The sequence below is a fragment of the Corvus cornix genome, chromosome Z (genome assembly GCF_000738735.6).
Source record: "Corvus cornix cornix isolate S_Up_H32 chromosome Z, ASM73873v5, whole genome shotgun sequence".
NCBI classification, from domain to species: domain Eukaryota; kingdom Metazoa; phylum Chordata; class Aves; order Passeriformes; family Corvidae; genus Corvus; species Corvus cornix.
In genome coordinates this window covers 60,956,003-60,971,775 of record NC_046357.1, presented here as the reverse complement: position 1 = coordinate 60,971,775, position 15,773 = coordinate 60,956,003, and the positions used below count along the sequence as shown (strand labels likewise).

Genomic DNA, 15,773 nt, shown 5'->3' with positions numbered 1-15,773 from the left:
TTAAAAATAGTTTTTATGCCTGCTACCAGACTTTGCCCAAATAAATCCAGGAAAGACAGTACTAAGAATTAGAATTATGGTTGGAAAAGCTTATTTGCTTTCTTGTCTTGCTTTGTATCTATACAATTTCCTGACGTAGCGTGCATTCTCAGGGAACTTGATGCACAAATTAGAATCTATGTCTTTTCTTGTCTGCATGCTAAGCATCTAAAGAACGCTGAATAGATTTAAAATCTGAGCAAAACTTTGAAAGATTACTTCCAGCTGTACAAACAATTAGTCAAAAATTAACCTATTTACAATTCTGTTGAGGTTTAAGAGTTTTGTTTCCATTAAATCAGAGGAAGCTATATAAAAATGAGATATTATAGGAAATCAGGTACAACGTTAACTGTAAAATCTGATATGACTCCCTATCAATTAATAGAGTTTGAATCAGCTTCATATGTATAAAAGATTAGTCACTTGAATTCTACTTATAACGAAGTATGAACTTGTGATGGTGCAATGTTTTATTGTATTTTTATATGTTCTTTGTACCCCAATGGTTCATCTCTATCTCCCCCATTTCCACTCCCAGTCGGATTGCCCCAGATTCAAGCTGCTCCCCCAGTGCTCCCAATATGGTTATCCCTTCCCTTTGTTCTGGCACCTTCCCTGCCAATTGCCCAAACCCCTCCTGGAGTTCTGGATTGTTCTATGCCCATCACCCAAGCCCTCTCTAATTACCCTTATATGGTCCCTGTCAATCCCCAAGACCCTGCCCCCTCAGGTACCTCCCCTTTTGGAAATCCCCTAAACCCCGATGCCCCATTGGGGCATGTGACCCTTCTTCCTTCCCCCACCAAGACCATTGGACCAGGTGTAGGTCCTCCCCTCCAGCGCCCCTCCCTCCTAATCCTCCTATTGGTCCCTAGTCGGGCTACTCCCCCTGTTCAACCCCCCTTTATAAGATGTGGTAAGCCTGAAGTTGTGGTTTGTTCACCGCGGATCCCCTTCAATAGAATTTGGGTTATATCCAGTGGCAAGCCTCCCTGCTACTTTTTATTTTTCCCTTTGTCGAGGGCTTCTGACTGCTACAGTGCCTGAAGCCTTCGCTCCCCAGGGTAGAGCAGAGGTTTCAGAGGAGCAGCTTTAAAGCTCCATGCTTCTGGCTGCTCCCCACTCCTGCTGCACACCGCTGGAGCTAGCCTGGGCCGTGGTCAGTAGCGGTCACTGCGACATGAATGGAATGGTAGAAATTGACTAACAATAAAATCCTTTGTAGGCGGCAGGAGGGAAGGAAAAGCAAAATTTCCCAAAATTCCAGTAGTCTGAATTCAGAAGTAGAAATAAAATCATGGTGTGCCTTATGTTATCCAGGCTTACATACAATTTTGTTCTAATTTGAAATTCTGTCTACATTGAAAAGTCGCTAAAAATCTCCCTCGATCTAATTCTGAAAAAAAAAAAAATCCTATTTCTATTACAGTTATAAAATAATTACATTTTTTTAGATGTACAGGTATCATTTAAGGGAAGAATCTATCCTGCTATCTCCATGAACATGTACAAAGAATTCAACAAAATCGTTCAATGTCAACAGGAGCAGTGGGGCACTTCTATGTTTACTGCACGGGTATTTAGAGACCAATTCTATACCTTTAATTTATGCAGAGTGACTAGCTGAACTTAAAAGGATTTCCAGTGAGCAAGGTATTTATAAGAAAAAATCTCATTTATTGATGAATGTTTTGCTGAGTATAAAATCACATATTAAAATGCTATTACTTTCATACACTTACAAAATTAGTTTCTTGAATGGTGGGAATTTTATTTCTTATACAGTATTAAAATTTGAAAACAAAAATGAAACAAAAGGAGAGCAATTCACAGAATTTGTGTAATTATAGATGAGGTAACGAGATGTTGGATTAGGCTGCCTGGAATCTACTCATACATTTCTCACTAAAATGTAGAGTGTAGATATGTTCTGTAAACACTAACAAACTCAGTTCTATATAATAATGAAGCCAAGTAGTTTCAGGGAAAAGTATCTCATTTTATGAAAACTATTGGCCTAACAGTCATGAAAACAAAATACTAGGAATATCATGATCCAATCTAACATCTTCTCAACAAGCTGGCTATTGGGTCACAATTTTAATGTGAACACAAGAAGGGGCTTAATAGATACAGCTAGTGTGGGGCTCTTTCATCTGAGTTAATATTTAAATATGATCTGGGTAATCAAAGATTTCTCTACAGTGAAGACCTCATAATCCAATTCATAATAAAATAAGATGCAACATAGGACCTCATATTGAAGTACTAACTTGACTGAATAGGAATGAAGCATAAAATCTAAAAATGTGTTATCTTTAGTAGTTTATGGCACGTTAAATTCCGTAATTGAGTTGATATATAAAACATCTGTATAACGAGAAAAAGGCAGGCAAAAAGTCCTCCAACTTTTTGAGTTTATTTTTTCTTAATATAATACATTCTGCTTTTTGAATTTGCATGTAGTATTGAATGTTGTTGGTAATGTAGTAGTAATATTATAATGAGCAGCTAAATCAGAAAAAGCTATGTCTGATCTTTAGACCAATTTGCAAAATGTTGTTGTACCTAGTGATATAACTGAAATTGTGCACCGTAGTTTTTGGTTCCGCACTGTATTTTAACATTAGTTAAAATGAAATTATCATTAGATATAGCTTTCTAGGTTATCATAACTAGAGTTCTGTTCCCTGTATCAAAATAAGTTTAATTTTTAAAGATCTTCAATGGGTCTTTTTTGATTTATTTTGAAACTGACATTTTCTAGAGCTGTGTGGATTTGAAGAGAAAAATGTCCTAGTTTAGTAAAGAGTTAATGACTTATATGTAAACTGCTGCTGTTAAAAATAGATGATTTTTAATCATTAAAACACTAAAATACTTAAAAATAATTATTATTTAAGGAACATTTTAAGCTGGCAGGTAGGCATTCTTTTTGGACATAAAAATGGATTTCTTTGAAGGAAGAAGTCAAATACTATTCTACTGTTTAACAATTAAGATCTAAATTTATTCATTTATCTTCCATAAAAAATTACCTAAAACCTCTACTGAGATCTTAACCCCTTGTCCCATACATGAAGATGTTTTCCAAGTTACCCATGTAACTAGGAAAGTATCCAAGTACCGGATGAATATCTTCTTAATTCAAGTTTTTTTAGCTGCCAGCTGCAGTTAGTGTCTTTCAATACTAGTGTTGGAGAGCACGGAATCACAGAACAGTTAAGTTTGGAAGGGTTATCTTGTCCAACCTGCCTCCTCAAACAAGATGAAGAAAGATGCCGAGGACCTTGTTCAGGCAGCTTTTGGATACCTCAAAGGATGGAGAGTCCACAACCACCCTGTGCACCCTGTGCCAGTTCTGTCACTCTCAGAAAGTGTTTCCTGATGTTCAGATGGAAGCTCCTGTGTTTCAGTTCATGCACATTACTTCATGTCCCATCACTGGGACCACTGGGCACCACGGGGCACTGAACGTTTGGGGTCTTGTATAGTTTCAAGGATGGAGACTCCGCAACCTCCCTGAGCAACCTATTCAGGTGCTCAGTCAGCCCAAAGTAAAAAGAAAGCTTTGCTTATGTGGACAGTCCCTTGTTTCAGTCTAAGCCCATTGCCTCTTTCTCTGTCATTGTCATTCATCAAGAAGATCCTGGCTTCATTTCCTTACACCCTCCCTTCAGATGTTTGCCCACATTGAAGAAATCACCCTGAGTTTTCTCCTACTCCAAGCTGAACAGTCCTGTTTTTCTAAGTCCTTCCTACTAGGAGAGTTTCTCCAGCCCATAAATAATCTTTGCTGCCTTTTTTGACCTCTTTCTAATACGTCCATATCTCTTTGATACTGAGGAACCCCAAAGTGAACACAATGTTCTGGTACATAATAGTCATGTGGCCCCACCAGTGCTGAATAAAAAGGAAGATCATGTCTTTATCTGCTGACAGTCATTCTCCCATCCTAAGAAGCTGTTGGTCATCTTGGTTGCAAGTGCACAGTGGTAGCTCATGTTCAACTTAGATGCCTCTATAACCTTCTTTTCAAACCAATTTCCTGGATGGATGGGCCCACTCTGACCTTATTCCTTTCCAGGTGCTAGTTTCAGCATTTTCTTAACTTCGTTAGGTTGGTGTAAGCCTATTTCTCCAGGTTGTTGAGGTCCCTCTTCATGACAGCACAAACCTCTGTCATACCAGTTACCCTTGCCAGTTCCGTGGCATCTGCAAAACTGCTGAGGCTACCCTCTCCCCCATTCTCCACACAATTAAAAAGAATACTGAACAGGGTCAGACAGGATTGGCCCCTAGTGTATATCACTAGTTACCAATTTCCAAGCAGATTTTGTTCCTCTCACTACCAAGCTTTGGTCTTACCTCTTCAGCTGGTTTTCAAATGATCTCACTGTCCACCTCCAAAACTTATCAACAACTTGTTTGTGCAGGTGTCATGGGAGGATGTGGCTGGTACCTCCTGCCTCTGACCCCTGGTAATAATGTCACCATTGTTCTGTAAAGAATTCCTAAAAGAAACTGTCTCTTAAATGTCAGGTGAAATAGACTGTGTCAAAAGACATAGTGAAATATATGTAGACAGTATTCACTGTTCTCTCCTCGTCTACCAAACCTATCCTTTCAACATTCATAGGTTATCAAGTTGGTCAAGTATAACTCCCTCTTGGTAAATTCATACTGACTGCTCCTGGTAGTTTTCTTCTTGGTCAATTGCCTGGAAATGTTTTTTCTGGATTAGTTGATCCATCACCTTTCCACGGATGAAGGTGAGGCCGGTAGTTCTCTGGGTCCTTCTTCTTGTCTTTCTTGAAGATAGAAGTGACCCTTACTTCCTGAAATCCTTAGACACCTCTAATAGTCACCATGATCTTTAGAAGAGAATCAAGAGAGGATTCGCAATGATATCAGGCCTGACTTGTGGGCACAACTCATCAAGGTCTATGGACTTAGGTATGTACGCGCTGTTTAAGTTTTCCTTAGCGTGATTTTCTTTCACCAATTATTATGACTTTCCTACTTCAGATGTTGTCCCCAGTTTTAAATATCTGGGATTTTTAAAGACCAACTTTTCTAGTAAAAATGGCAGCAAAACCAGGTTTTCAGTACCCTCAGCCTGTTCCATGTCCTTTTACAGCAAGGTTCCCATTGCATTCAGCAGTGGGACCATATTTTTCCTAGTTTTCCTTTACCTGTTGATATATTTATAGGTACCTTTTTTTTCACCTTTGATACCAGACTCTGTTTCATCAGACTCTCTTTCTGGGCTTTGATTTTCCTACCTGCATGTCTCCATGCTTAAACATTGTCTTTGTACTCCTACCAGGTTACCTGTCTGTGTTTCCACCCTTCATGTATTCCCTTTTTATGTCTGAGTTTTTCAGGAACAACTTGTTCCCATATGCAGGCGTACAGGTATTTTGCCTGTCTTCCTGCTTGTTGGGATAGAGTGCTCTGAGCTTGCAGGATGTGAGTCCTGAACATCAACCATTTCTCTTGGGGCTTTCTTCCAGCCAAGGCTTTATGTAATGGGATTATTTCCAGATGAGTCTTGAAGCCCAAGCCAATTTCTGCTCTCTTGAAGTCAGGGTTGTAACTTTCTTTTTGCTCTGCATCTTCCTGTCAGGGTCCTGAACTCCACCATCTCACAGGAATAGTAATCAAGGCTGCCCTTAACGTTCACATTCCTAACATCCTTCCTTGTGTGTGAGTATGAAGTCCAGCAAAGTACCTCTACACTCTGATTCCTTTCTCAGTTGAGTCAGGAAGTTGTCACTTCAGGAATGTCCTGTATGGTTTATGCCATGCTGTGCTGTCCCTGTTCCAGCAAATACTGGTGTGATTAGAGTCTACCATGAGGAACAGGACCTGTAAATGGGAGGCTCCTTCCAGCTCTCTGTAGAAGTTCTCACTTCTTCTTCTTGGTCAGGTCTTCTTGGACACCCACTATTACACTATTTCCCAAAAGCTCTCTGTTCATCATCCATCCCCAGGAAAAGCTCCATGCATTTCAGCTGCTCTCTTAAATAAAGGGCAGCTCCACCTCCTCAACTTCCTGCTCTGTCCTTCCTAAAAAAATAACCCTAATAATGCAGCTGAAGTACTCCAATCATGTAAGCTGTTCCACTGGATGAACCTGATTCCAACTAGATCAAAGTTCTGCAACTCAACACAGATCGCTAATTCACCGTGTTTCTTCCTCATGCTACACCCATTGGTATACCGGCACTTTAGACAGGCACCCCTGCTGGTTTCCCAGAAGGTGCTTAGGGGGAGGAAAAATATGTTGTGGTATTTCATACAGTGTTTTAAAAGTGAGTCATGACATAAACAATAAGTTTAGGAAAAATTTCCCAAAGTTTTTTGGGAATAAACAGAGTTTTAATTGAATAGACATATAGCATAAGAACTGACGATCATTATTTCCAAATCACTTCACAATTTTTTACTCTATTCATATTTCAGTTTTGGAAAGAACATAAGTTCTGTGAACAGAAAAGAACTACATTGTACCAGAAGATTTCAAGTATTTACTGACCTAAGTCAACATATTCATAGTGAGACCAATTTACAGAGTAGTTTGTTCCAACTTTTTTAATAAACATTTATTCCAACTTTTCTCTTTGATTCCCATGATTCACACAGCAATTTTATTTGTATAACAGAGATTACATTCCTAATTAATTTTGTCTAGTGAAAACTTTACGAGTAAAACATACACTAGTTACTCATTATACAGGAACACTTTCGACTAAACTCTAGATACAAGCTGCTTGAGGAAAGTATCCACTTTGGCCAGAAGAGTTAGCTTACAGAGTAAAGGTCAAAGCCTTATGAGCAGCAGAAGGAAAAATTTCTCTCTGCTTGGATCTTGGAGGTCATAACAACATTGTCAACATTTCTTGGAATTTTTGCAAAGTAAGCTGTGAGCATGCACTGGAAGCAATGAGATGCTCCTGTCTCATATTTTGAGTACTGAACTGGAAGGGAGAGAGAAATTAACTTTAATCACTTTTTATCAAATGTAAATATTCCCATGAAACAATAAATGAGAAGTCAGGGTTCTGTACAAGTCAGTTTCACAAGGAAACACATTGGGGCAACATTATTTTGAAAGAATTTTTATGCTTAGCAAAAAGTACTCAAACAGATAGAAGCCTCTCCTATAATTGGCTATTTATTTTCCTGTTATTGTGTTAGACTAAATAGCTCAGACACTTTACCAAGCGAGTAGCAGAATGATTAAGACTTGAGAGCTGACAATGAACTGCGTGGTCACATGAGCTTATCAGAAGGGAGAGCCATCTTGAAAGCAAGCCTCAACGGGTTGGAAGAGAGTGCTATCAAGATCTGTGCAAAGTTCAAATTTATATTTTAACAAAGCCAAATGCAAAGTCCTGGAATGACATTACTGGAGAACCCAGTCCAGACTAGAAAGCATGTGGCTGGGGAGAAGCCTTGCTTAAAGAGTGCTAGGATTCTTGGTGGACAACAAGATGAACAGGAGTCAACAAATGCAAGGTGGATCCTGTACTTCATCACAAGGGGCATTACTAGCACAGATAGAGACATGATCATCCCACTCAATACTTGTCAGGCCATGGCTGGAGTATATTGTATTCAGTTCTCAACTCCACAGTTCAAGAAAGATGCAGATAGACTGGAGATGCTCCAAAGGAAGACCACAAGTATGATCAAATGGCTGGAGAATCTGCCCTATGAGGAAAGTTAGGCCTCTGGTGCCTGGGGAAGAGAAAACTCGGGGAAACTGATCATAGCATTCCAGTACTTAAAGTGTGGCTACAAAAAAATCAGAATTTTTTACAAATTGATGACGGTAAGTATTACCTGTTAGGGAACAACAACAACAAAAAAGTGTATATTTATTCTCAAGTGTAAGTTACCATTTGCAAATCCGTTTTCTATGTAACACATGGTATACTCCAGCATAAGCAGAAAGTAAAATAAACCAGGACTGCTTAGTTCCCAGTTACCTGCAGCAAAGTTATATATGTTGCAAACCTATTGTGCTGTGCGGCTCACTCAGCGCATCACAACTTGGTCTGATAAAACTTACTGGTTCATCTACAGCTTAGTAGTTAGGTGTAGTTAAGCAAACATGCAGACTACATATATCGACTCAGAACCCTGCAGGCAGAAGGATGACAAATTGATCAGAAACTTCAGACTGGTTGGATCTTAGAGGTCTTTTCCAACCTTAATCAATCTGTGACTCTGTAAGAATGCGGCAGACATGTCAGTGAACTGAGCTGATAATTCCTGAGCTGACACTTGTATCATATTCCACACATTATTTAGGATTCCTGTCTCCCCTGTTTTTTGGGGTTTTTTTTTCATTATTCAGAGCAAGAGATCCTGCTTGACTTCAGTCAAGAGAGCTTATACTATTTCATACTATATCAGAAACAAATAAATCCATTCATGGAAAACCTGGATTTTTGACTTCTATAATAGGTTGAATATCTCAAGATAAAAAGATACCTGAATCTAATTTAAAATTTCTGATATTTGTCATTGTCATATTACAGGAGACACCTATAACCATGTTTCATTTACATAAAACAAGAGTTTGCATAGCTGGTTTCTCAACAGAACTTCAGTAAGAAATTAAAATAATGGGTCTTACTGCAGCAGACTTCTCTGATGACAGTTAGCTAATTTTCAATGGTTGAGAATTTAAAAAATATTTTGACAACTAACAGTGAAAGCTTTCAAGTCAATTACACTTCCATTAAAAGTGTCACAATTTGTTATTATGCATTCATTACCATGGATGTTTAGGTTGGCTATTAGAAGAAATTTTTTACTGTGAGGGTGGTGTGATACTGAAATATGTTGCCTAAGGAAGTTGTGGATGCCCCTGTCCTGGCAGTGTTCAAAGCCAGGCTGGGCAAGGCCTTTAGCAATCTGGCCTACTGGAAGGTGTCCCTGCCCATGACAGAATTGGGATTGGGTGATTAGTCCCTTCCAACTCTTGACATTCTATGATTCTATGACTTCTTCACATGAAAAGGAATGAGCAATCTGATTTATTGCAAAGTACTGTCGGGTTTCTAAAATACTATGCTTCAGCTCTACCTCAGTTCATTCTTAAACAGTAATGAGTTTATATTCAAATAGTCACGCACTAAATTGGAAAGGACTAGTAAAATTTCTGGGCAAATAGGTACATGCTTTATTTGGTGTGATTGCAGGCATCCACATACTATATACAAGCTAAGATACTGTAATTTTCATCAGACAAATAGTCTGATTGATTTCAAGGCCTACACCAAAAAGCAAAGACCAATCTTAAAGCTCTACTAAAGCTCAGACTTCCTGATTATCCCTGCAATTAAGTTCTGCAGCCTCACTCCTTGTAACAATCCAGCTCAATAATGCCTTGAGCAGTTAGGCCACATTTCAGGCACTTAATCTGTACCTAAGCTCTAATCTCTCACTAAGTCAATTGCATCCCTGTAGTATGTCTTCCTATGATGGATGACCTTACCTGCACATATATGGAACTCCCCAATGCATATAAATGGTTACTGATGGAAAATTGGTTCTCATTTCCGATTTCCCAACTTTCAACCCATTTGTTACATTTTTTGCCCTCCTTAGTAACTGCTGAAGGAAATTCCTTAAATTAGACATTCAGTTCTGTTTAGTAACATCTAATATTAACCCTGTTTTATGTTGGCTCAGGAATCAATGATTTTGAGGGTTTTGTTTTGCAGTTGCCTGCATTCATAAATATGTATGCCACTAGAATATGTCAAGCGAGATCTTCTGTATATTGTAAGCCTTGGACCTTCTATTATAATTTCCCTAATATGGAGAAGAATTATATTCTGTTATGATTCTGCAGCATGAGGTCTAAAGTATTAATTCACCTCACACTTCTTAATGTCAAAAAAAATAGTATGTCTTCAAACAGGAAACATGTTTTATTAAAATCGTACAGAAATGTGCTGATGTCTTAAATCAATGCCTCTTTCCTTCAAGCTGAGAATTAAAAAAAATTAGTTGCCAACAATCATCCCAAATTTTTTTTTGTTTTCAATTTGATAAAATTAGAGGTTTCTCATTTTTACTTTCATACTGAAATCGAAGCCTACCTCAGACCCAGATCAGAGTGGTTTTGGATTATTGGGCCCTGGATGTATGCAACTTGACTACCAAGAAGCGTATTTGAATTAAAATTTCATTTTTAAACAGAGTATACATTAGTTTATTGATGACATATGCAGTGGTGAACCCAACATAGCAATTATGATTTAGTTCTAGATGTTTACAGTAATGGGAAAAGAATCAATATGCTCTAGCTGGTATGAGATCATATTTCACCCCTAATAGGTGCCTAGAGTAAGGACTTACATACAAAAGTGAAAACTGTGAGAATAATTTATCTGAAATACTTATTGGCACCTTTTTCAGTCATTTATGACAAATTATGAGTAAGTCTAAATAACACCTTCAAAGAAAAAAATACAATGCTTTAGAGCAATAATCCATTTTTAGATACAAGCACTTGAAGTCCTTGCATACCTCATAACTACTGTTTGTGAGAATATTTCCAGAGGATTAAAAACCCTGTGTTATCTTCCAAATATATATGACTAGTTTGCTCTAGGAAAAGTACCATTCACGTATTCTGAAAACTGATTACAATCTGTCAATATACGCTGCAGGCTGAGGTTACAGTTGATGAGATTTTCTTTGTAAGAGAAAATAAAACCAAATTGTTTACAAAAATAAAATTCAAGGAAGCATTGTTATTGATAGGTGAAGAAGAGGTCAATGTTTTAAAATTGGAAGAATTTAGTGATAAGTAATTATATTAGTTTTATTATACCCAGTATTAAAGTTGAAAAAAAGCAGGATGAGTCAATATTCTGCTACGTCTTGCTGAAAACCTGGTTGAAGTGCAACATGTATGTGCTCAAAAATATGTCTTAATGACTGTGATTTCAAAAGGAAAAATTAATTGGACATCATGGGACAATATCAAATCCAAATAGGGAAATAAATTAGAAGAAAAAATATGAATTAAGTTAGACTGCCAGTGATCTTTGGTTCAAAAAGTCAGTCTCCTAGAATCAAAAGCAACCAAAAAATAGAAAAATTCAGAAAACTTTTATCATCTTAACCACTAGCTGGGGTTTGGATTGTACTACATTTCATTAGAATACTGTTTCAGAATTTTTCCAAATTTCCTATATCAAACACTTATCACTTTTATCAAATGACCTGGAGGAAGGGATCAAATGCACCCTCAGCCAGTTTGCTGGTGACACTAAACTGGGGGGAGTGGCTGACCCACCTGAAGGCTCTGCTGCCATTCTGTGGGACCTGGATCAGCTGGAGGGTTGGGCAGAGAGAAACCTGATGAGGCTCAACAAGGGCAAGTGTCAGGTCCTGCACCTGGGGAGGAGCAGCCCCAAGTGCCAGCACAGGCTGGGGCTGACCTCCTACAGAGCAGCCCTGTGGAGAAGGACCTGGGACTCTGGGTGGATCACAAGCTGTCCATGGGCTGGCAGTGCCCTTGTGGCCAGGAGGGCCAATGTCATCCTGGGGTGCATGGGGAAGAGTGTGGCCAGCAGGTCGAGGGAGGTGATCCTCCCCTCTACTCGGCCCTAGTGAGGCCACACCTGGAGTTCTGTGTGCAGTTCTGGGCTCCTCAGCACAAGAGAGACAAGGAGTTACTGGAGAGGGTCCAGTGGAGGGCCACAAGGATGATCAGGGGTCAGGGGTCTCCTCTTATGAGGAGAGACCATGGGAGCTGGGCCTGTTTAATCTGGAGAAGACTGAGAGGGGATCTCATTAATGCTTATAAATATCTCAAAGGCAGGTGACAAGGGGGTGGTGCCAGACTCTTTTCAGTGCTGCCCAGGAACAGAACAAGTAGCAGTGGTCACAAATTAAAATACATGTTCTATGTTAAATGAGGAAGAATTTCTTTATGTGGAGAGTGGTAGAGCACTGGAACAAGCTGTCCAGGGAGGTCACAGACTCCTCCCCTCTGGAGACATTCAAAACCCACCTGGGTATGTTCCTGTGTAACCCACTTTATCTGATCCTGTTTTGCAGCAGAGTTACACTAGATGTCTCTGGAAGTCCCTTCGAAATGTAACAACAATGTGATTCTTTTTATTCTATGCAAAATCCATTCATGGACAATATTTTTCTTCCTACAGTAACAGTGTCTTGTTACAAAAATCATACTGATTTTTTTCTCATTTAGAATTCACCTTTTTTCTCTAGTACGCCACTCTCTCTACCTCATACCTAGAAAGAAATTATGTCCTAATTACTTTCAGTTTTTGTCTTATGGTTTTAACTATGTAGATTTTTTTTTTTAAATGAGCAGAACTAAAAGTTTTCTCTGTATCCATTCTATTTTGATTTCTTTGAATTCATGTTCACTTAATTTTCCTAGAAGTTTTTCTCACAGATTGTGTTATCGTAGGAATGGATACTAGGGATTCCTAGGGTTACTCAGTACTCAGTACTGCCAGTATGAAGCATTTTACTAATTATTTTACTTTATTTATTTTATAAGATGCCAAAATACTCTTATGTCAATATGATTGTTTACTGTTCTGTTGAGCAGTCAATCAGTACAAGAATTAGCTCAAACTCTATACATTTTGGTCTCCCAGAAATATTAATGAGTTTTGTTTATGCAGCAAAACTCCTGAAAACTCAAAAGTTTCTATGATGGAAGAAACTCATCCTCCAGAGAGCTCTTTTTTAGGATACAGGAGCCATAAAGTCAGATCCAACATTAAAATATGCATTTAAAGCAGAAAAAAAGACGATCTTGTTAAGAAGAGCTCTTAATTATGATAAAAACAGCACATGCTTTGAAGACCCATATAACTGATCTAACCTTTAAAACCAACACTGATTTATCTCTCCACCATCACTTTTTAATAATGAATCTCTCTGATAAATGTGCATCTTTTTAAAAAGACACACAAAGAGCCATAGTTGCTTACCTTGTGTGACTTCCACCATTGATTTAATGACATCACCTACAGAAATAAAATAGATAGGACTGTGGTTTCTATATACAAATGCTGAGCATTTATTTTTTAGAGCTAGAACCGGTTTAAGATGCGCTATTATGATGGAAATATATATATATTCAAAGAAACAGTACTGACCTACTATCTGCACTTTTCTCAAGCTATTTTCAGCACTTTTGCATGTTTGCATTTTATAAGCAGGAAAGGAACATTTCTCTACATCGCTTTACAAAAAATAGGGCTGACTTTGGTGTCTGTCTGTCTAGAAGCATGTTTCACTGAGTATAATTTCAAAGTCTAATCATTCACAGCTTGTCTTTTGGCTTGTGGCAAGGACATGGCTTAGGTCAAACTGCTTGTTTGGGGGAGCTTATTAGTAAAGCAGTATAATTTTGAAAAACAAGGTTGGAAGCAGTTCACTCTCTTGTAAAACTCAGAAGTCCTCACACAGGCCTTACAAAAACATATGTACTGGTTATGTGCAAATCCAACTAAGCAGAATAAACAAGGTGATGTTTCCCCAGGTAACCTTCTTATGAAGGTTTACATACCTTCAATATATTTCTTATGAAAAAAAATACTGTTCTGAAGATTGTATCTTTATCAAGTATGCTAATCTTTTGGGGATTTCTTGCACAATCTTTTAAGTAATCTTAACATTGTTATGGTCTGTTTTTATATTATGTCTTTACACTGCTAACCTGCAAGTTCAAGTTATTTGACCAAGTAAATGAAGCCTTTCAGGCAATGTAACTGGACTAAAATCGAATCAGATAATCCCTGTAATCATAGAAGGTCAACTGAGGTCAAAAATAGCTCACACACTGTGGAGGAATAGAAGAGGCTACAGAAGCATCACAGCAGCAGATGATAACTTTCAATTCAAGTTGATGAATTTCTCATCGACGAACACAAAGCCTACATGTAAATAGCATGATACAAAGAATAACTCTAGAAGTTAATCAGTTTGAAATTCTGAATATGATTTTAAAAAGCATGTAAACCAAAAGCAAACTAACAGCATAAATCCAATAAATCAAATAATTAATTAAGTGTATGAGGGCATGATACAAAAATGGCTTATCTAGTAGATGAGAACCCACGGACATAAAAATTCTACTCTATTTAAGTGTAGATCATAGTGCACAAAAAGAAAAAGAAAGCTAAAATTACAGAACAAGAAACTTAGACAATTAAGAAAAGTGCAAACTGTCCTTCACTTGATAATCATACTTTTACCAGTGCTACCACTTTGTGACTTAAAGATAGAAAAATACACTATGGAGCTTAGCTAAATATTAACAAAACTAATTAAGAGTGTTATTGAAAGACTAAAACCAGGTAAGAAATATAGCATCAATTTCCCCACAAGATATATAATGTAAACAAAATGCTGGTAAAAACTTGGAAAGAGATATCAAAATGAAGAATTAGAATTATTATGGCATGCTAAGTAAAAATAAAACAGAAGTGGATATAGCATTATGGATAAATATGAAAAATATGTCTAAACTTAAAGGTAAGCATGAAATTTTAGTACAGGTATTAGTATGAGTAAGAGTAGACTTCTGAACTGCTTTAAAGTCAGATTAGGATGGTGAACAAGAAATGAATCCTGTATTATAGTCACTGTAAGATGAACTCACTTTTTTGTATTATTTATATCTGCACAAATGTTTAAGATTATCCTGTAACCTTGAGGAGCCAGAAAATAATTTAAACAAAAATATTAATTTTAGCATCATTCTTACTTGTTTATTTTTGGAGACAGGTGTGATGTTCAGACTCTTATTAGACCTATACATAAGCATGTCCTATCCCTATTTACCTCTGACTCTCAAACTGTATTCACAAAGACTGCACAAAACGTAACGTTCATCCAATGCATTCTTAATATGTTTCTGTGTAGCCAGTACTTTGTATGGGTGATGACATAAAATCTGAGAAAATGGATGCTTGAACAACCATTTTTCCAGGTAAAATCTTCTAATATCTCAAAGACATACAACACATGAGGGATTCCTTGAAAGAACTATTACTTGCAGGAAAAAGGAAATGTTTATATATAGTCAGCTTATTATGCACAATTTGCATAATATTATAAAAGATAAGGGAAATAAAATTTCAGAAGAAAGTAATTCTTTAAAAGGTGGTAATATAAATTAAACCTCAATAAAGCTGTAGTGGATCAGCAGCTATTGCTGTCCTTTCCTCTTCCTTTGGGCACTAAACAATTGCAAGACAAAAAATCAGACAAAATAATTCTATTTCTCTTTACAAGCAATGGACGGATTTGATCCAAATTAGTGAATAATGTGAAATGACGTGGTCTGAATATCTGAGAAGAAGTAGTTAAAATGCAATATTCATATAGATTATGCAATTCTGATATAAAAGCTGTAAACTCTTTATCTCCCTTGAAAAGGAGAGGAGGAATCTGTAGATTTTCCAAAGATGAAAGAGAATTCAGGAAGACACAAACAGCTCAAAAATAAAAAGAAAAGATAAGTATTTCAAAACACTTGACATAGTCTGAAAATGTAGGAAATGAGGAGGTACAAAAAGAGATTATGGAATATGTTAACAATTAAATAAAAAAATTAGGATGAAAGATTATTAAAAAGAGGACAGACTGTTCATTGAGAAATGAAAAAGTAATAAAAGGGATTGAATTCCACTTGTAACCCAAAAAGC

The 15,773-nt window shown here is 37.3% G+C and overlaps 1 protein-coding gene across 45 annotated transcripts in view; it reads right to left on the bottom strand.

The window, feature by feature from the left end:
* Window positions 1-15,773, bottom strand: part of PTPRD (protein tyrosine phosphatase receptor type D) — a 1,187,151-nt gene that overhangs the window by 961,244 nt on the left and 210,134 nt on the right. Inside the window, exon 1 of one of the 45 annotated variants that reach the window (XM_039567533.1) lies at window positions 13,050-13,068. The exons of the other annotated variants lie outside the window; for them this stretch is intronic. The gene's annotated coding sequence lies outside the window, so the exon portion shown is untranslated. Of the gene's footprint in view, window positions 1-13,049; window positions 13,069-15,773 lie in introns of those variants that run through there. 45 annotated transcript variants of the gene reach the window in all.